A 21,005-nucleotide genomic window follows, 5' to 3' on the forward strand; every position below is an offset into this window, starting at 1 on the left:
AAGCACAAGGCTGTCAGTTAACAAATCTCTCCAACAGCTGCTTCTCAGTTTCAAGCCTCACTCCTTCGGGTTACTCACCAAGATACAGAAAAGGCTGAGACAAACCTCTGAAACTTTTTCCCTAAAAATTAAGGGACATCATAAGCACAGCCACTTTTTGTGCCCAGTGTACTTCATTCTGCAGACTCTACAGTGAGTATCTAGCCACTCACGCATGTTACAAAACTCACCATGCCGGATGCTCATCATGGCACTTAACACACTAGCGAAGCATAAGGTGGGATAAGAACCTGCATGGAATAGAAATCCAGCTGCTTCTCCTGAATGGCTTCAGTTAAATTAAAACTCTCTGTCTCCTCACTGACTTCCTTCATTTAAGCAAAATTATTTAAATGATACACATCATCACAGAAAACAGGTGCATTATACCTGGGGTTAGAAAGAGAAAAAATATTTACTATATACAGAGACTTGCCATGTATGAGGAAAATGGACAGGTATAGATTAAATTCGCTCAGGCATCAAAAGCCCAAAAGAGGCAGATGGAATGAATGGGGAAACTTTTACGGTTGCTTCTTCTGCAAGGCAAAAGTAAGAAGCAGGGCCTCCTGCACGTTGATCAGATGACTTCTGTTTTTCCCGGCTGTTTTGACTACTCTCCAAGTAAGGAGAAAGGCAGGAAAGGGAGAATAAGCCCTACTGCCAGCAGAGCAAAAGCATTCTCTACTCATGCTCCAGTTCCTGGATAGCTGCTGCCTGATCTGGATACACCGCTATTTTTCAGTAATTCTCAATTTCCTTGTACTCAGTCTACAGAGATGCTGGTTTATGCTCCAATTCTCTGTTGCTGTGCTCAACCATACTGGTTAAACTGGCAGAGGAAACGACACGGATGGTTGTGCAGCGATTTTAATAAAACCTTAAAGCACCTAGGATTTCTTAATTGGGACCTGGCAATCGGATTCCCGTCTCCAGTTCAGGTGAGTGAACACAGATTAGTGGCACAGCTTTTCAGTACTGCAGAAGGCCCTGCCAAATTAAGCCTCCATTCTAGTACAGAGTTTCTCTGCCCAAGGAAAATAATTTCCCCTACACTGATTCACTGACTTGCAGCTGGTTAAATACTCCCCTCTGCCTGCTTGGTGAGCGCGCACACACACACACAGGCACATGGTCTGCAGCTGCAGAGAGAAACCTCAAGGGAGGCAGATCTATTCATGTGCCATACATGGCCTGCCACCAGTTGAGAAAGCCTCCATTTGCAAGGATAAAATGGTGATTTTTAGTATCAGATGTTCTTCTGACTGTTCTAGATGAAGGATCAGTCCTGTGTCTTAAACCAAACCCCTCCCTACCCATAAAAATCACTCAGACCCATAAAACTATTTCAGGAGGACTCTGGAAAAAAAAGCCTCTGATTGCAACAGACTGTGATGCTTGGTCCATACAGTATTTCCCCCTTCACTGCCTTCTAGGTGTAAATAAGTGCCAAGAAGCATTTGTTGTGATCTTGGGTTTCTTCTCTTTTGAGAAAGGTGAAAGAAGGCTGAAGAGTTCTTCCTGTTGTTTTTATTTTGGCTTGGGCTTGAGTTAGGCTAGGCCTACACTGCTGTCACTGCAGCATCAGTGGCCTGGACAGTCAGAGCACGCAGCATGGAGGTCAGCCTGGGTGGCAAATTTATTTCACACTGAACATCAGGTATTGTGGCTAGACTGCTACCGTACCCGAATTAACCTGTGTAACCAGTGTAACACAGCTCCTCATCTTAATTGGATCCTATTTTTGAGGTGAGGATGACAGCTTTACGTGTTGCAGGAATTGTTTTGTGCAGAAGTAGAGAACAAAAAGATCTGATGCTAGGAATGGAACAGCAACTTCAACCCATTTGACTGATGGAGTCAAAAGAACAATAACCTAGCCCACATTCTCAGCGCTGAGAAGAAATCTTCAGGTTGGGGATGACTTCTTGCATCTCAGGAGACGACTAACGAGAATGCCAACAAGAGAAAAATAAAACAAAATGCTAGGTCACTGAGACTATTAAATACCAAGAGGCAAGAGAAACATGCAGAAAGGCTCATTAATCATAAAATACCCTTATTGCTCCCTCCAGCTCCACGCATAGGGGATCCAAGATAAACACTGGAGTTTTAATCTATTTTCAAGAAATTAAACCAAACGACATGAATTCTTTACTTCTCCATGTTTGGGTTTCTAGGCAATAAGACTTTAAGTATAACTCTACTCCGTGCCAGGTACTAGTTTTAAAATGGAAGTCAGACCTCTTTGACATCCGAGACTGATGGTGGGAGGTCTGAGAATATGCACATTACCAAATAAGTCTACTTCTCTGAAGACACTGAGAGAAAGTGTGGGATTCCCCCCACTTACGTGAGATGCGGCTGCTTCTTTTTGTTGTTATTGGTAGTGGTGGTTGTGTGTTTTCATTGTAAATGCATTTCCTCTTCTCCAAAAAACTTTCCCAGGGTATTGTGACACCCTGTATGTAACCGTGTTCGAAGAAAAAAACTCAAGGTTTTTTCCAGAAAGAACTGAAGAGAATCAACACTCAGGATCCCAGGGAAGACTAACACTGCCTAGGGAAGTCAGAGGCTAGGAGCTCAGAACTGACCTAAGGATTTTCAGCCTTGCTACCTGGCAACATTTTTATTTTATGCTACTACAATAAAGGTCCAAAACTCTGAGATGTAAAAATAAAGTCCATACAATTAAATGGTACAGTAAGTAAGATATAGTGAAAAATACAAAGATGAGAGCCTAAGTACCTAAGATTTTTGGATGCCCACGCGAAAGGGGCAGTCCCTTACATAAGGCCTAACTTTAATGTATGACTGTCACTCAAGGACATAAGAACAATTTTTTCTCTCGTCCTTAATGAAGACTCCAGATAGGAGGCCGTTTTCCACAGGGAGCACAAATGGCATAGCTGCAGACTAAAGAGAGAAAGCAACACCTAAGTGCACAGTCCCTATTGCCTGCATCTGGCAGCAAAGCCAGGTTAATACATTTTCTTTTTCCCCAGGTCACTCGATCCCATTTCTCCTCTACTGCAATTTACTACCCTGTTAGTTTTTCTGCTCTAAATTTTTGTAGGCTTGCTTATTAGCAACTCAGGGAAATGACTCAGTTTCAAAACAAACCTTTAAAAAGTTTTCTTTTTAAAATCATGAGCATTCCATTGATATTGGTTAAATTAATAGCTATGCTGGTGCAAATGAATGGACACGAAACAGTTTTGTGGGGAAGATGAAACGGAATCCTGGAGATGGAAAACTTCTCAGTCCACTGAAGAAGTCTCATGTTGAATTCTTGAGTTACCAGGTACAGACAACTGTAGAGCCATTAGATTTTGGATTATGCCAGCACGAATAGGGTTGTGCTGCCTGTGGCTTTACAACAGCAAGTAGGATGGGGACATACTTTAACATGCCAACATACATACACAGAGGTCCCACTCACATCCCTGGCCACTGCCTATAGTGAGGCATGGGCTGGTTGTCATCCGACCAAAAAGACATGGACCAAAGAGGTGGAAAGGCCTTTCCCTCCTGGAAACCTGCTGGACCAAGAGACCATCCTCTGAAGTGCTCTACAACTGATCTTAAACAGACAGGAAAGTTCAGACACTGCAATCCAGCATGCAACACCACCCAATAACTGCTTTGCGAAAGGTACCACAGCCACTTGGCACGCTCACCGCCCATTTCTGAACTGTCAAAATTTCTAGTTTGTGGTGCTTTGCACATGCATATTTCAGATGGGGCAAAGCAGATACTACTACTTTATTTCAATGGGGAAACTATTACTTTATTGCAATGAACAGTTCAGTTTATTGATACACACTCATTCTCTCAGCATCATAAACCTCCTCTATATCTGCCAAGCACAACCAGAAGGGGAGAGAGTAAAGGAGGAGGATATTCTGCATTTATGTTTCCATTAATTCGGTAGGAGATATAGATCAAACATTCATTTACTGTGTGCACCAGGACGCTTCTCCTAGACGCTATATATAGTTTGCCAGATATCCGTGTCTCCCTCACCTACATTTTCGTACTAATCCATATAAAACTGTGAGTCACTACACAAGGTTCCACACAGCAGAGTAAGCCCTTCATCCTCCGGGGAGGGAGAGAGGGGAAATTAAGAGCTGTTTCCAATTTAATTGGCAGACTTTACATTTTTGTTCTGCTTCCACTGGAAAGTGTGGTGCTAATGTTTCTGCCACAGTTTGCAACCACTGTGAGATCTAGATCTGTTTCACTTATGTTTATCCATTAGAACCTCTTAAAAAAAAAATCAGAACTATATTTGCCATGTGCCTCTGCTCAGAGTGCGAGTTGTGTGCTGAACTAAATACATGTGTTGCTTTGCGAATTCAAATGTTCAAAAGCTTTCTGTAACTGGTAGGTCCCTTTTTCAAACAACAGATAGTAAAATGGCAGTGTTTTAAGTGGCAGACTAATTCTCACATCACCTAACTCAAGCCTCAGTGTCCTATGTTAACAGAAGAAAGGAGCGAAGGAACAGGGATCCACTTATGATCCTTTGCTGCATACCCATTGCTTTCATACAATAAGGCACATGTATGCCCCACCCTGTGTTTTTACTATATGTTCTAGTAAAAAACATGATTTCCTGTATACAGCAGCTCTTTTTTACTGAGTACAGTTCATTTTGAAGTGAGGTTGCGTAGAAAGCAGCAACTCAAACAGGTACGTGTTTTAATTTCAACATCACCTCCTCCGACACCAAAATGAGCTATGGGTTTTAATGATATGTTCCCTTTTCCAATGCGACAGAGGACAGGGCTTCGATTGTCTTCCCTCTTTTTCATTCTTTGTGTAATTCCTGAATTTTTTTTTCAGCTACTTCTTGGCTTTGCACCACATTCTCTCTGATTTTCTAATCCAACCATCCCAATCTGGCAGCTGTACACAACATTTATAGCTATTTCAACTACAACCCCCTCATCTTGTCCTTTCTGCAAACAGTCTCTAGATCAGGGTGGCCAGTCTTTGCTTCCTGAGCAATCCAAGGGCCGGTACCACAGCGAGGGTCTCTGGAGACGTGTGAAGGCTAACCTGGTGCAGGGACCGCCTGCCACGCCGCGGGCCTGGGGAAGGGGGAAGCCGCAGGGCGCCTGCGAGCACCGCTGCCTGTCCCAAGGCAGACGGAGCAGCGAATTCTCCGGGAAACGACAGGCACCGTCTCCCCGAACTCTTCTCAGAGCTTCCCTGGGGCATCCCCAAGGATGGATGCCTGAAGCACCTTGACGCCCTAACTTATAGGAGTGGTTTGGCAAGCAGATTGCAGAGCTGCAAGAACTGGCCACCTCAAGCCTAAATTGATTAAGCACAAGAAAGACCACAAGCTAGACGGTCTTTCTGCAGGAGATGAACTTGAGCTGGAGTGCTATGTGACTTTCAGCAGCATCTCCCAAATTAAATCAACTTAATTCAGTTTTACTTTGCTAATTACTAGCATAACTAGCTACACCTTTGTGGGGCACTAGACTTCACTGCAGTTACTCCATTTCTTTCAAAGCACGTAACATGCTTTGACAGCTCCACAATAGCCATGTACTAATGTCTCCAAAAATGTCAGATTTCCTCACACTATCTAGAACTACTATTGGGTCTTTTTGTTTCAGTCGCAATCAATAGCAAGATCCAAGATGGCATAAATATTAGAAACAATGTTCTACATCTCTGCTTGATATTTAATAACTACATTCAACAGCTTAACTTGCAGGAGCTCCCCTGAGGCAGAACATTTGGGACTTCCATCAACCATTCACTGATGCCAGATATTCAAGGTACCTCCAAGGGGAAAACACCCTTTTCTTTAGTAAGAGCAGTAGGTAAATGCTATTCCTTTCGGTGGCACACTGGCAGAACAAGACATGAACTGAAAAAAAAAATAATCAGTAGGAACTAAAGCTGCACAATCTGCCGAGGAAGAAGGGTGTTATAACAATCAGATGTACATATAACTATACATCCACTCCCTTCCCTTCCCACCTCCTCCCCGAGCCAGAAAGTGCAATGACAAATTTTTCTTCACCATTAGCACGATGGCAGCATAGCTCACTGGGCTATAACATTTCATCAAAAAATATAAGGGAATATGAACACATATGTCATACGCTCAACAAATATCTGAGCCATTAAACAGCAGGTGAATAGTTAAGGGAAAATTACAGGCCCTCAAGTAAAGATTTAAAAATTACAAGGAAACAAATCTGTACTTGCAAATGTTAGTACTAAGCTTCTTGGGGTACAGCTGCAGAAAAAGAGACATTTCACCTAAATAAGGACAGTCTTCTCACAAACTCTAAATACTTAAGCTCTCGTTTTAAGCACGCGTAAAGTTCACCAATATTTCATACTAAACATTTAAAGCATAAAGGCTGTTAACCTACTTAATCTCCAAAAGCTATCTTTGAAGGCAAAACACACAAACATGTAGCCAACCTGTAATTATTTGGGAAAACTTTTTTTTTTTTTTTAATTAAGCTTCTTGGCTTCTAAAAGTTGTGGAAACTTTCAAAGGTAGAAAAGGCTATGGCAAAAAAAAAAAAAAGAAGAAGAAATGCAACACCAGATAATTTTAAACACTCACATACCTAAAAAGGGCATATTAAACCGCAACCTTAGTCACAAACCTCCACCAGCAAATCAGTAACAGCAAAGAACAACCACCGCAAGCAGAGCCTGCCGCCGGGTGTGTACAGCCAGAGGCAAGCGGGTTAAGTACATTACAATGTACGCCAAAGGAAGTGGGTGTCATACCTCGCGCCGTGCTTCTCCTCCTCTTCCCCCAGCCGCATCTGACCACCTGTAACAGCCTCGGAGGAAGCAGCCGCGCTCCCACATACTTTCCAGCTACACTGCGCCCGCCGCAAAGTACGCACGCAGCTAGCGGCACATGTGCAAAAATACATGCAAGGAGGATCGGTGTCAAATCTTTTTTGCAAAGATCAACCTACTTTGCAGGCAGATTTTTTTATTAAAAAAAAAAAAACAAGAAAAACCAAAACCCAACAGAAATACAGCTGAAGGGGCAAGAGAGGCACCTCCATCCCATTCTCTCCCTTGCCCTTTCCCCCCCACGTAACCTACCCACACCTACACAGCACTGGAAAAAGACAGTAAGCAGGGCATTAGCATGATTGCGTCCTGGGTATCGGGAGCTGTGGTTTTAAGATTAAACGCGTAGCAACGAAATTCTGCCCTTTTGACCAGAAATTTCCATTAGCAATTGAGCAGGGGTTAAGGAAAGGAAAAAAAGACAAAAAGCATCTAAATTTCCTCTTGTGTTCAGATGCAGCAGCACGGTTGAGATAACTTCTTTGCAATAAACCAAAATTAGGGCAAAAGGGCGTACGGCAAGTGTCTGCCGCGGCGTGGCGGGGACCGCACTGAGGTGCTGCTGGGGCGCGCGGCGAGCTGCAGCCTGGCAGCGGCATGGGGCACCAGGCTCCCCTCGCAGGTGCTACGGGGCACCCTGCCTCCATGGGCTTTCAATGCCTTCACTCTGTGTCTTTTCACCAGGTATCAACCCTTAAAACACACACAGAACCCCCCCCACCACCAGAAGAACAAAACCCAGCAACTATGGAAGATGAGGTTTTACCACCCGTGCATACGTCCACCCCGAATAAAACCAGAGGAGAAGCCCATGTAAGGAAAGGGCGAAGATCTTCACCCGTATGTTGCGCCACTATGACCTTTTTTTTTTCTCTGAGGGTCCCTTGGAAACTATTAAAGCAATCTGCATATTCTGCAACAACGATTTTCCTTCCTTGAGTTGTTTCAGACCCATTAATGTGCCAGGGAGGGGCCCACTGGCGGGGAAAAGAGTTAAAAATAAACACCAAACATTGAAAAGCTATTTGTAAACTGTTTCACTCGGACGATCATTTCAGCTCGTGGTTTCTCTAACCGAAGAAGAGCTGCACCTGCAGAGCAAATCGCCGAGGGAGACACCTGCTCTATAAATACACAGGAGAATCCCTGCATGGCTACGCATACTCCAACATGTCGCACCTCAAAATCGAGGATGAACGTGAGGACGCTTTTCATCTCAGGAGGCGGACACTGATGTGCCCATCATTATGGGACCATTTTCAAAGAGACTTTAGAATGAAACAGATGGAAGACAGGAAAAAAGTTTTTCCTCAAAGAAAGTGCACTGAATGCAGTTTCAGCTTACAACAGTCAACGCTCCGCCACTGCCCTTAGCAGGGTATTTGTGCAGTTTCAACAAATATAACATCTTGGGCAACTGGTCATTTTTAGTGTGTCCCAAAGTCTCTTCCCAGCCAAAGAAACCAGTTGTGCCAGGTGTTAAACCAGGTAAGGCAAGGGTTATAAATCATGCAACCTCCTGTGCCAGAGGTGATCCAAAACCCGATGCTCCAACCTGGCAATTGTGCAATCCCCAAAACCAGACGCGCTCCCCTAAAACCTGGGAGCCTGTGTCCTCCCATGCCAGCTCACTACGAAGGGTCTGTCTCCTGGCGTTAACCACCGAAGGTCCAAAGGAAAAGACTGGAAACAATAGCATGCCTCACAGTTTTATTTTACTTTGATTCTTAATCTAACAAAATCGCACAAATTCTCATCATTAGACAGACTACCTGCGTAAAAATCAAACCAAATTAACAAGCTGAACCGACCACTTCTTCTATCACACACACAAAGTGCAAAGAACCAAACCAATAGCTGCCACAAGGACCCCAGCCCTTACTCTTCTCTCTCCCCTCCCAAAAGAGCAAGTAGAGAAGTTTCCTAGCCATGCTCTGAAGGATTAAATCAGAGCACCGAAACAGTTGTTGCTGTGGGCCACAGGCAGGGTGTTTGGGGTGAGAGAGCAGAGGCAGCAGATTCGGCAGCGGATGGCTTCTCGCACAGATTGCCCACCTGGCAACCCCTTCTTCAGTGCGGCAGGGCCGTACGTGTGCTCATCTGCACTGGCAGCTCAACAGGGCTGGAGAAGACAGCAGATCTGCCTTAACTGGTTCAAAGCCCCCTAGGAAGTTGTGAATTTTGTTTTTGGGGAATAAAGGAACATTTTATTAATATCCTAATCACGCAGAGATAGCTTCTTGGGCTATTCCAGTACAACCTCTGGGTCCGTCCACATGGGATCCTATGCAATTTCATTTTTTTGTTTGCAATAAGGCAGGGGAACGGCACTCATACAGGTTGGCTCTTGTATGCCTTTCAAGCAAAAGGCCAAAGCTCCGTTCACGCTTCTGTGAATTGAGAAGCAGACATATTCAAGAAGTTTTCAAATCCCAGACCACCACCAGTCCTGAAAGTAAAGTTTAAAAACTGAAACACAGACTGAACCAGAAACAAGTAATTTTTGAAATGTGATAGCTGATAAAGAGACATGCATTAAGTAAAACCACTGATGTCAGAAAATCTGCAAGCAATCAGGATGGGCAAATCTCAAAGGCTGGTGTTCAAATAAGCATCCCCAACCTTGCTGTTCGTCCAAAGCTTCAACTGAACTGTTCAAACCCCACTGGTGAGCAAAGTTAGATTGAAAAGAAAACCTTTAGAAGGTGTAATTCTTTGCACTGCAAGTGAGCACAGGTATCTGGATGTTTTGGGTATTTACAAGGACTAGAAATGAGGAAATGGCTCTTTCCTACCTTTTCTTCAACGCCAAATACATTTTTCCTGTGACAGATTTCTGCTTTGACACTATTCTTCTGAGACAGAAGGAGGTAAGGAGATCACCACCAGCAGCCCTAACAGAAGGCTTTTCCTTTTCATCCACCGCTTTCTGTGCTTACAGAACTGCAACATTGAACTGGGGATATCAGAAAAAGATCTACAATACAGAGAGATTAGAGACAGAAAGATAACTTCACTGCAAGAAACGGAGTGCAGGTGTATGGGGGGGAACAGGCGCTTGCAAAAGGAACCCAGAAAGCGTCCGGCCAAGTGAACCACTTTTGGTGTCGATGTTTATCCCCCCCCCCCCCCCAGCAACACACACACTCCTGTAGCATTAAAGTCTCTCCTTAACTTTGAATATCTCTGCTGCCAAGTGCTGAAGTCAGAGTTTTCATGTTATTTCAGAACAGTTCATGAAGACTTTGGTCCTGTAAAGTTCTCTTGTGACATTACTGACCTTGTAACTATTTACAGTACTCCAGTTTCCACAAGAAAGAAAAAGTAGTTAAAAAAAATTCTATGGGTGATTCAAACAAGTACCGTGTACATCTTCAGATATGACTGGCATCACCTTGAGATCAAAATATCTCCCAATCTCTATATGAAGGCTTTATAGCTTCAAGTTCTACACAGATAACACTTCAACAGCACAATCATTTTTTTCCACCAAAGAAAAAGATGAAAAGCAACAGAAATATTTGCAGGAGCCAGCTAATATCAGTTCCAGTTTTCCTTGCAAGACAAAGCTACTTTCACTAAATGAGTCTCGATAGCATTGCAATTTGGTGAGGTAGGGAACAATATAAATTAATAAAGTGATGGCAATCAATGGGGGAGGGAAAAAAGGAGGCTTTATTTATCTGTTGGAAGCAGGAGTTGAGACGAAAAACAAGAAATATTAGTGATTAAGAAATACAAGTAATATACAAGTTCTGTTTCACACCAACCTGTGTATTACATTTGCAGCCTTGAGTTTTGATTTAATAACCAGGGCTAGACAAAACAATTAGACTGTAGCTATACTGCATCACATGCCAAATCTTACTTGCTTTGATCTTACAGAATGGTAAAAATTGTAAAGAGAAAGTTTGGAGACTATTTTAATGATGCTCACAGCTTTTTAAACTTGGAATTTGGTGGTTAGCGCATTAAGCATTACTCACTTTATGAACAAAGTGGAAAGTTAATAGAAATTGGCAGATGACTAACTGTCCAAGAAACAGATTATGGAATGAATCACTGACTCTACTTTTAGTCTAAAATAAGACAAATGAAGAAGAACAAGAAGGGGAAAAAAGACAAACAAAAAATTTCCTTGCAGAATATTTATACATCACTGCCTGTGAACTTCCAGCTATGACAAACTGCACAACAATTTTAAAATTTACCATGAGTTTTACATTCAGGTTAGCTCACTGACATATCGTACTACTACTTTAAAGCTGTTAATTTGTTTGGTTTTCTGTAAAAAGAATTCTGCACCCCCTCAGTACACGTTTTAAAATAGTTACAGGAATAAATACAGGGTGAGAAATGAAGTTAAATCTTGGAGGAGTCAGAAGCATTTTGCAGGTTATAGGCTCTACATACAGAAGTATCTCACCTCGGGCATATTAGATACCTAAAGTCAAAGCAAAGCAGAATTCAGATTTCCCTCTTTGAGAGCGTGACCTCACCTGAAGTCTGCATATACTCTAATCTTGCTAGCAAAGTCCTAGGCACTGGCCTGATATGCATGGACAGCGTTCAGCTTTGCCCAAACCCCACCACTTTTGTTCAAGGCCAGAGGAGAGGAGAGGCAGCAGTGCCCCAGCTATCACAGCTGCCCAGGGTTTAACTCATCAAATTGTCAGAAAATTAGCCAGGGCTAAAAAGAAGGGGGGAGGAAAAAATTGTTCTAGGTCTAATGTGCTTTTTCCACCCTTCCCATGTCCTCAGGTGTAACCCAGGTTTAAAATCTGAATTTCTGAGAGTTCTTCACCGCCATGGCAGGGGTGACACGACCAGGTCTGGTTAGACAGAAAAGGCGAGGGGTGCCTGGAATCAGGTGGGAATAACAACAGCTATTTGCACCACACTATTTTTGCACAGTGTCAGGGGGACAGAAGAGAGGAAGGCTTGCTTCACTGAGTTTTGTTTTTGTCTAGTTTTTCTTGCAATTGTCCGTTGCAAATTAAACAGCCCTAGTCTGCGCCCCGATCTCTCCTGCCCTGGCAGCGAGGCCTCGGAGCCAAGCTGCAGGCTGGACGGGGCGCAGGCTGGACTAGGACCTTTTCCCGCAGCTCACCGTGCTGCAAAAACAAGCGTGCGGTGACCTTCAGGAGGTGGGCCACAATGCAGAAACGCCGTGTTGAAGCCACTCACCTGGAAGACAGGATTATGCTGTTTTATCTGTGTGATAGATAAAATACTGAACTGGTCCAGGCAGAGAAGCCAGGTGAGAGAGCACTGAGGGGTCCCAAAGCCGCTACTGCGCACCCGGCATGGACGTGCCTCACCTTCCCTTTGCGTGGCGCAGCCACCTCCCACAGCTCGGCAAGGGTCGCTTCGGGAGCCAAGTGTCCCCCGGGGCAGCTCTATACGGTTCCATCCTCTCCCTTATGCAGGTCCTTGTCAGACCCTGCAGGAAACTCAACCAGCTAACCCTACGCGTAAAGCGAATCATCTTCTGCAATTTAGCTCCCACAACTGGCTCTCTGCGGGATGAGGCAGATGCCAGTCCACGTGCAAAGAAAGGAGGGGGGGAACGGTAATCTCAAATTCAGGTAGCGACAGCGCCTACTGCCCTTCCTGGGACCAGCCTTCAGGGATCTGGGACATGAGTCTTGTTTCCAAGCAAGCAAAGTTCAGGATGTGGATGAGATTTAGATGTGCTATTCATTTATTGTCATTCTACCTTCACGACACTTCTGATGGCAAGATTTCCTAAAAACAAGCTGGAATCAGAACACTGAATCTACATCCTTTTGAACTCTGAATAAAAACAGACACCGTATTTTGCAGTCCTTACTGAGTGTTATTCTGTGGACTTCAGTAAGAACTCTCCTTAAATAACTTCTTCAAGCCTATTCTAATGGAAGTTATCCTTTTCTTCTATACCAAACTAAAAATAATAAAATCCCTCATATTGTTGCCATGTAACAAACAACTGGATTTTCACATGTATCAAAGTTATATTTCCACAGGCTTCTGCAACTCTATTTTTAGTGTGCTTTTCCCTGTAAGAAGCTACAAGATGAAGACTGTCCATCAGTCGGGTTATGTAAGAAACCAGCAAACATATCTAAGATATATCAGAAAAATCCAAATTAAACATTTAGTGGTAAAGGTTGCCCACTGATATTGAGGGAGCTTGGATAGCTCTAGATTTGCTGAGGATCTACCCCAGAATGGTTTTTTTCTTTTTCTAAAGCACACCCTGTTTTTAAAATAGAATAATGAGAAACACAGAACTATCACATCCTTATAAGGAATAACTTACTAGTATAAATATATCAACAACAGGCAAAGTAAACATTTCATAAGTGTTGAAATTTTCACTAACGTGGAAGAAAGGATTACCTTTGACTCATTTATGATCTTTACATCTTAAAACAGAGACAACTTGATAGCAGGCAGCAACACTATCAATTAATGGAGCATATCACAATACACTGATTGGACTAGTATTACAAGTAGAATTCCTTGCAAAAAAGAATTAAAATTTGATATACTATAACAGCACGGAGGGCATGTTCTGGTTGTACATAAACATAAAAAAACCCTTGTGTTCTACACATTACAGAAGCTCAAACCAAATGCAATATGCACTAAGGGTCGCTTTGCTGCACTGTTACAGAGCACACAGCACAATCTTTACAAAAAACTTCAGTGTCAGAGGTAAACAGCTTTAAGGGTGCCAGCACATTTGAAAACTACTACTCAAAAAAACAAGAATTTAATAGATCACTTTCCGGTTTGCCTTCTTTTTCAGTATCACTTTCGGTAGTGGAAAATGTTCGTTTTCTCCTAGGTAATAACACATGCATCCTGCCGGTTGCCACTTATTCTCCAATTCATATTTTCTATTTACTTTCCTGTCGGGATCGTATGACCCTAGCCCAAACAGCAATGTAGGTCGCTCTGCAATATTACTATCCTCTCTTTATCTGAGAGGAATAGAAGTGGAGAACAACAGCTCAGCAAGACGAGGTAGTGTGCCAATTCTTCCCCCCACTCGACATAAATAGATTATATTTTCCAGATGCACATCTCCGACATCGAGGCTAAACGTCGACAATACTCGCTGCAGGGAGGAGATGGGAGAGGGGAAGATTTTATCACCGCAACCAATGGCACAATTAGGGTTTTTTTGGAGGGCTGGAGATCTCTCACTGTTGCACAGCAAATCATTAAAATAAGTTTAAAAAAAAAAAAAAAAAGCTCAAAGTAATATTTTCCAACCTTTCACTAAGAGCAGGGGCCAAAACCACATGTTTTAAAGGTCTTCCACAGTTTTATTATTAGAAGTAGAAACCCTACTGATACTGATGAGTCATTTGTATTGGCGGAAACCAAGAACACCCATTTTCTTCATGTGTTACAAAGCTCTCAGTGTGGTTTTCTATTCATTACTGGTCAGAGTAGTTTTGTTTTTAGTCAACAGGAGACAAGAACTCACCTTTTTGTTATTAAAGCCTGTTTTATACCAGCTGATTTTGTTTATCTCACTTTTAGTGATCGCTTACTTTTCGCCCTCTTCCAAAAAAATGAAACCCCCCAAAGAGGACTAAGAGTTTAAGCGCTGTAACAATAAACCCCAAACTGCAGAAAGATCACGCACTCCCCTTCTGCAAAGGCTTTCATGATAGATTAAGAAAGAAAAAAAAAGGAGAGAAGAAAAAACCACAACAAGAAGATCAGTTAAAAATCATCAGTCATCATTTTAGGAACCTTATGAGTAATCAGAAAAGAGTCTGTAAATAAAGAAACAGTTAAACAAGAGTGCAAGTTTTCATCTTTATGCAAACGATGAAATCCTTACGTGCTAACGGCTGGCGCTATTGCTGCACAGGGGATAAGAAAGCAGACTCCAAGACCGAGCAAAATGCTCAAAATTCAAGACAGCCACATCAGGTTTTTGGGTGTGAATCAGAATTCTTTGCTGGCTTAAGGGAAGAATTCTTCCCTAAAAAGGGGCGATGGGCAGGGGAAACGGTCTAGGGAAATCACTATGGTGATGGTCTAGGGAAAATCACTATTCGTATGCTCAGCTTGCTGTATGAAAAGCGGGACCAGCGTTGCGGGGGATTTTTTGGTGAATACAACGTCCCATTCACATTAAAAAAAAAAGGCAAAACAAAGCCAGAAACAGCAACAACAACAAATAAAATGGGGAGGTTGACTCTTGCTGAACACTCGCCGTAACCAGCTGCACTTCAAACGCGACCGCCGCAGAGGTGCAGCGCATTTCTACCTCGTGCAACACATAGCAAAAAACCCGGCTGTCAAAATGACAGGGTATTTGGATGTTACTGGGGAAGGAAAGCACAGCAAGGCAGTGACCGGAGAACTGAAAACAGCCTCAGAACACGGGTGCTCTCTGTGCCTGCGCCTCCGCTTATGGATAGCTCATCGCGAGGGCAGCTCCGGGCTGCGCCAGACACGTGAGTCAGCAAGAGCGAGCGGCTCGGAGGAAACTGCTGACATGCTAAATTGCTCTCGCACACACTGAACACACCTACCCACTAAATAAAAAACAGGCTGTATGCAAATCGTTGGCAGAGGAACACCTCCACACTTACAGTTCCTGTTTTCCTAGTTTAGGCTTAAATTATAAAGCAATCGCTTATAAAGAAAAAAAACACCTCAATGGATGTCAGCTGTGATTAAGGCTCAAGGGGTCGCTCTGCTTTCGCTGTTTTTATTTGAATAGATGAAACTGCCTTTCCTCTTCTCAAAAGGCAAACCTGCTGCTCTACAGCCCAGACCGCGCAGCGACAGGCAAACAATAAACAGTTCCTGTTTTTCTGAGCAGGGAGACTCCTTCTGAACCTGCATGCCAAAGCCCGCCCGAGCCTGGCGGGTGCTTGCGGAGCTCAGCACCAGAAACAGGCTTCCAGCTTCCGTACCAGCTCCCACCAGGTGCCAACTGGAAGTTCCCAAGTTTTCCTCTTCCTAACACATCTTCAGTCATCTTTTCTGTTGACACAATTGCAGTGAAAGCCATCATTCAAACTTTATGCAAACTACAGGTTTTAGAAATGAATCTCAGAGGACCTGAGACTCTTAGGTCACCTCCGACACCAAGAATGACAAGAAAGCAGTGCGCCTCGGGTCCCCGCGACTCTTGCCCCTGCAGCCACCACCACCATCTCCTCCTCCCCTTCCTCCTTTGAGGCACTTCATTGAAAATGTCACAGCTTGCTCCAAGGGTGGGTTTACACCAGGAGGTGTAAATAGGAAAGGGAGAGGAAGGAAAGAGGCAAAGCAGACCAAGGAAGGGCTAAGGGGCTACTGATACTGCTAAGGGGCTCCACCCCAGCAGCCCCCTCACCGCATTATGCCCTTTGCAGGCACCCTGCTTCAGATGAAGTTCAGGTTGAGTCTATTGATCTGCCGGGTCCCCAGCACAGCACAGCAGGCGCTCCTCAGATTGCTTCAGTGGCTCTCCTTGCAAGAAGATCAATAGGCAGCCGAGGAGTCTAAGCCCAATTTTGGAAGGATCGAAGCTCTGGCATAGACATAAACTTTTAGCATAAAGGTTTGCCTGCACCTATTCCCTTGTTCCTTTTTATTTACCTGTTCTGAACATGTGGTTGCTCTTTAATCAATGCTAGTAGCTCTACTAACTCAGGAGCTTCAAGTTCATCACTGGCCACAAAGAAATTTGTATGCATTCCACTGCTTGCCTGCTTTAAAATTATAATTCATAGTCCAACAGTGGCACAGTAAGTAGCACTCTTTTCAATGCACTACAAAGATGTTTCTGCCTAACTAAAAAGCAAAATGAACACATTGCAACTCAGCTGGCTATATTCATGCATTTTACATCTTCTTGATGCAAGCTTCAAATGAATGTTTAATATTCAGGCAGTTGCCAAGGTTAATGTCCTTTGGCTGAATTTAAAGAAATGATGACCATTTTTGCAAAAAGCTGAGCAAGCGTTCTGAGCACTATTCTGGAAAACCTTAGGGAGTTACTGGGGGTAGGAATCTATTATCCATTCAGCTACTACAACAGAATCATTTAGGCACCTCTTCAAATATCAGTGGAGAACGACAATAACCAAATGAGTCCCTTTCACATTCTCTTAAAGCGTTTGTAGTCAGGAGGAGCACTGAGAGCAGCGGGAATAACTTAGGCTTACAGAAAGCTGACATTTAACAGTTTAAATCCAAATTCTCTTCAACACATTAACAGAATGCCTGGTAAATCTCCCCTAATACACTTCACCCCAGAAACCACTAATATACAATGATCACACCCCAAATTGATAGGGATGGAAACCCAAATCAAGAGATGAAAGATGGAAGCACGCATGCCTTCAGATGTAAGTCAAATTTGCTAAACACTACAGGTATGTTCATGCAACTTGTAAACTGAGAAACCATTCAGTGAGCATTCCTTTGAGCAAGAAGGCACATACGGTTTCATTTGACCATACAGTGTTCATACTATTTGAATTAAAATCACAAGAGACTCTGTTCACAAATCACACAATAAATGCTATTCAATTTATTCCAATAGTTTATTATATAGTTTTTATAAAGACAGTTTATATAAAAATTTAATTACTACTGTAATTTTTACCTCACAAATACTAATGTTATACATCTCATTTTTCAGCTTAGTGCTACGAACGCTTGTTAGTTGCACTCCGAGAGGTCTCCTCTGTATCTCTGCAGATGTAATGCCCTACCAAAAACAATGCCACAGATGCAGTGACAGGACACCTCTCTGAGAGAAGATGCGATCATGGAAATTTTTTTCATGGCTGGAGATATTTTTAGAGAAAACCCTCAGGAAAATAACTAATTGGCAATCATACTGCAGCCCCGTTAAGAAAAATAGCCATCACACTTAAGAACAGAACAATCAAGCAATGAAAGTTAAAATAAGAAAGGCGAGCAAATTCTGTCACTTATTCCACAATACACACCATCTATAGGGAGTTTTAGTTTCAGCTCTCTTTGTTGTTAATTATGCACACACAGAAAAAGATGTGTAAGACTGCTATACAGTATGGTGGTTTTATTAAAGTCATTAATTTCAATGAGTCTCTGAGGCCTTCTACAGCGTCAAACATTTACCAGAATTTCCTCATACGAAGAGTACTGGAAGTGTCAAGTCAGTGACTATTTATTGGGATCTGGACCATTATTCTTTGCTAGAGGGTCATGTCCTATCTCTAACTTTCCTTCATGCCTAGCTCTGTAGAGACCTACCTATGCTTTCTTCCTGCAGAGTGACCGAGGGAAAGCAAAGAACGAGGGAGAGGAGGGCGGCCCACCTCCACCATGAACGCGTCCTTCACGCACGCGCGGCAGCAATGCCACCAGACGTGTCCCCAGGCAAGGAAAGGGCTAAAAACACCAGCCCGAGCGCTCTGTTTCCAAGTGTGAGATACCTGGGCATAAACAAGTGCTGAGGATTAACCAGTTGGGATCTGTCTTCTACAGTGCGTACATCAGCCACCTGCCTGCTGCGTGCACCTTTCCCATCCAGTCCTCACAAACACAGAAGTTCTCACAAAATTGCTCAAGTGCCAGTTGCAGAGCACCTCTGCCCAGCACTGCCCAGCAATGCAGCCTCTGCTTCTGCGGAGCATTTCTGCAAAGGGCCTCTAAATACGCTGACAACCCCTCTATCTGCAACATCACTAGGGACAATTCTGCCCATCTGAGAGCTTAACGTATAGAGGAACATCTGTTCAGATGGCTTGTCCGGTATTACAGAGTAGACTAACAGGGAAACTAGAGGTAGAGACCTGATCCTTACTTTCAATCCTCTACCTTCCCAGTTAGACACATCTTCCTTCCATTTCTTGCAGAGCACCTTCACACCTGCCTTTGAAGCTGGACAGTCAGATGTGAAAAATGATGCTGGAAGCACAGGTTCAATATGCTGCAGAGAAGTACGACGCTGATCCATTTTGCTGCACAAGTACCCAGACCTGGTGATGAGGCCCAGGCAGCTGGATACAAAAGGCAACGCAGATTTTCAAGAGAACAAGCTCACATCTGAGGTGGAATTTAACTTCTATCTATCATATGCAAAAGCTCCTAGAACAGCATTTAAAACTACATCAGCCCAACAGACAACTGCTTAACACACCGTCTTAAGCATTTTATTCTATCCATCTCATCCAAAGCAATTATCTCACATTTCAGTATTTACATACCTGAAGAAGTCAATTTACCCAAGCACCACCACCCTCTTCAAAGTGCAGAGCATTCCACCACCTACAGCACAATCTCAGACAAATCTCAGCCTCAAAAAAAAAAAAAAAAAAAAAAAAAAAAAAAAACCACCACACACGCTTGCTTTTAGTGCAAGCCTTGGAACACCAATTAAAACCTGCACAAGTTTAGTGACAGTTCCGAAGTCTCAGAAAATGGGTTTTCATCACGAAAACGCTGGTGCGTCTACAGCTAGAGCAAACAGCAACGCTGTAATTTTGCGATCTTTCCAACATCCTAAAGAGTAATTCTAATAAGGTGTCACCCCTGCCTCACGTTTGTTATTATCCTGAAGAATGAAAAAGGCAGTTTACTTCAGCGCTGCCAGGGCGTCGGTAATAAGGGCACAGTGATCTCACGATAACTGAGGCGTTTTAAGCAAGGCACCCGCCGCATTACAAAAATAGCCTGCTCCACAAAAGGAGAGGCATGATTTCACACTTCGCGTCGTTCATGACAGCCAGCGTCTTCGCAGCTAACCGCCTTTGCCTACACGCGACGTTTTAATGATCCAAGAAACTGCTATCGGAGTTAACATCTCCCTCCGAACCTATAAAAAAACAGGGGAAAAGGGAAGAAAAAAAAAAACCCACCGCGCACGGCGGGGCAGAGCGGTGCCTGCAGGGGCCGGAGGCGGCGGGAGCCCCCGGTACTTAACCGCGCTCAGCGCGAAGGGCGCCGGGGGCTGCGCGCACGCTGCGCGCTGCCGCCGCCTCCCGCGCTGCGCGGCCGCACACGCACACACACATATGCACACACACACGCGCACACGCACGCACACATATGCACACACACACGCACACACACACATGCACACTTCGGCGCCTTTGGCGCACTCCCCGCCCCGCGCAAACAGCCGCGCAGCGCGGGAGGCACCGAACCGGCCCGGGACCCCCCGCGCACCCGCGGCCGCCTCGCGCAGCACCGCGAACAGGCGCACTCACCTCGCCGCCGCGCAACTTTCGCGGGTCGCCGCTCGCTGCAGCCGGGCGGGGGGCGGAGCGGGGGGGGGGGGGGAGAAGCTTGTTGTGGCTTTTTGGAGGGGAAGGGGGGCTGCTCTGGTTGCTGCTGCTCTTGTTTCGGAAATTCTTATTAATATTTCTCTGCGGTCAGAAACCTACAGCCGCCCTCCCCCCCCAAAAAAGGGGGAAAAGAAAAAAGCCACCCAAACGCAGCCGCTCATCACATGGCGATTGCTTTGAACCAGCTGCTTCCAGAGCCAAAGTCTTGCGGAGAAAAATAAAGGGGGAAGGGCGGGCGGGGGGCCGGAGGAGGAGAGAAACCCGCAGCGGAGGAGGCGGGGGGCGCAGCAGGCGCTGCCGGAGCGGCACCCGGGGCCGGCGGCGGCCGCGCACGGCGGTGGCAGCTCGGTGCCCCCTGGCCGCCCGGCGGAGCGGGAGGAGGAGGAGGAAAAGGAGGAGGAGGACGTGGAGGCGGCGGTGCTGCCGCTGCCGCTGCTGCCCCCGCTCTGCGGGCTGCCCGCGCCCCGCCGCCGCCTCGCGCGCGCCCCGGCGCAACGCCGCCTCCTCCCCTCAATCGCTACATTGTTGACATTCGCAGGCTGACATCATCCTCCCCGCCCCGCCGCCCCGCTCCATTCACAACAACGCTACGCCAACGGCGCAGCGCCCGCTCCCTCGGCGGCCGCGGCCCCTACGCACGGAAAGCGGCGTACGGCCGCTCCGCGAATAGCGGCGCCGCTTGACATTCCACCCGCCCCGCCCCGCCCCTCCCCGCCGGCGGGAGGCGGGAGGCGCATGCGCGGCGCGGGCTCGGCCCCCTCCCTCCCTCCGGCGCTTTCCCAGCGCGGCCGGCGGGAGCGGGTGTGTGTCTGTGTGTGTGTGTGC

General features: G+C 45.0%; 1 protein-coding gene across 7 annotated transcripts in view; it reads right to left on the reverse strand.

Annotated features, from left to right (window-relative positions):
- The window catches only part of BACH2 (BTB domain and CNC homolog 2), a 195,729-nt gene extending 174,883 nt beyond the window's left edge, over positions 1-20,846 (reverse strand). For all 7 annotated transcript variants that reach the window (XM_064508785.1, XM_026093406.2, XM_064508784.1 and 4 more), the window contains exon 1: positions 20,103-20,846. The gene's annotated coding sequence lies outside the window, so the exon portion shown is untranslated. The remainder of the gene's footprint in view (positions 1-20,102) is intronic.
- Positions 20,847-21,005: the final 159 nt, after the last annotated feature.

Source organism: Dromaius novaehollandiae, chromosome 3 (assembly GCF_036370855.1).
Source record: "Dromaius novaehollandiae isolate bDroNov1 chromosome 3, bDroNov1.hap1, whole genome shotgun sequence".
Classification (NCBI taxonomy): Eukaryota; Metazoa; Chordata; class Aves; order Casuariiformes; family Dromaiidae; genus Dromaius; species Dromaius novaehollandiae.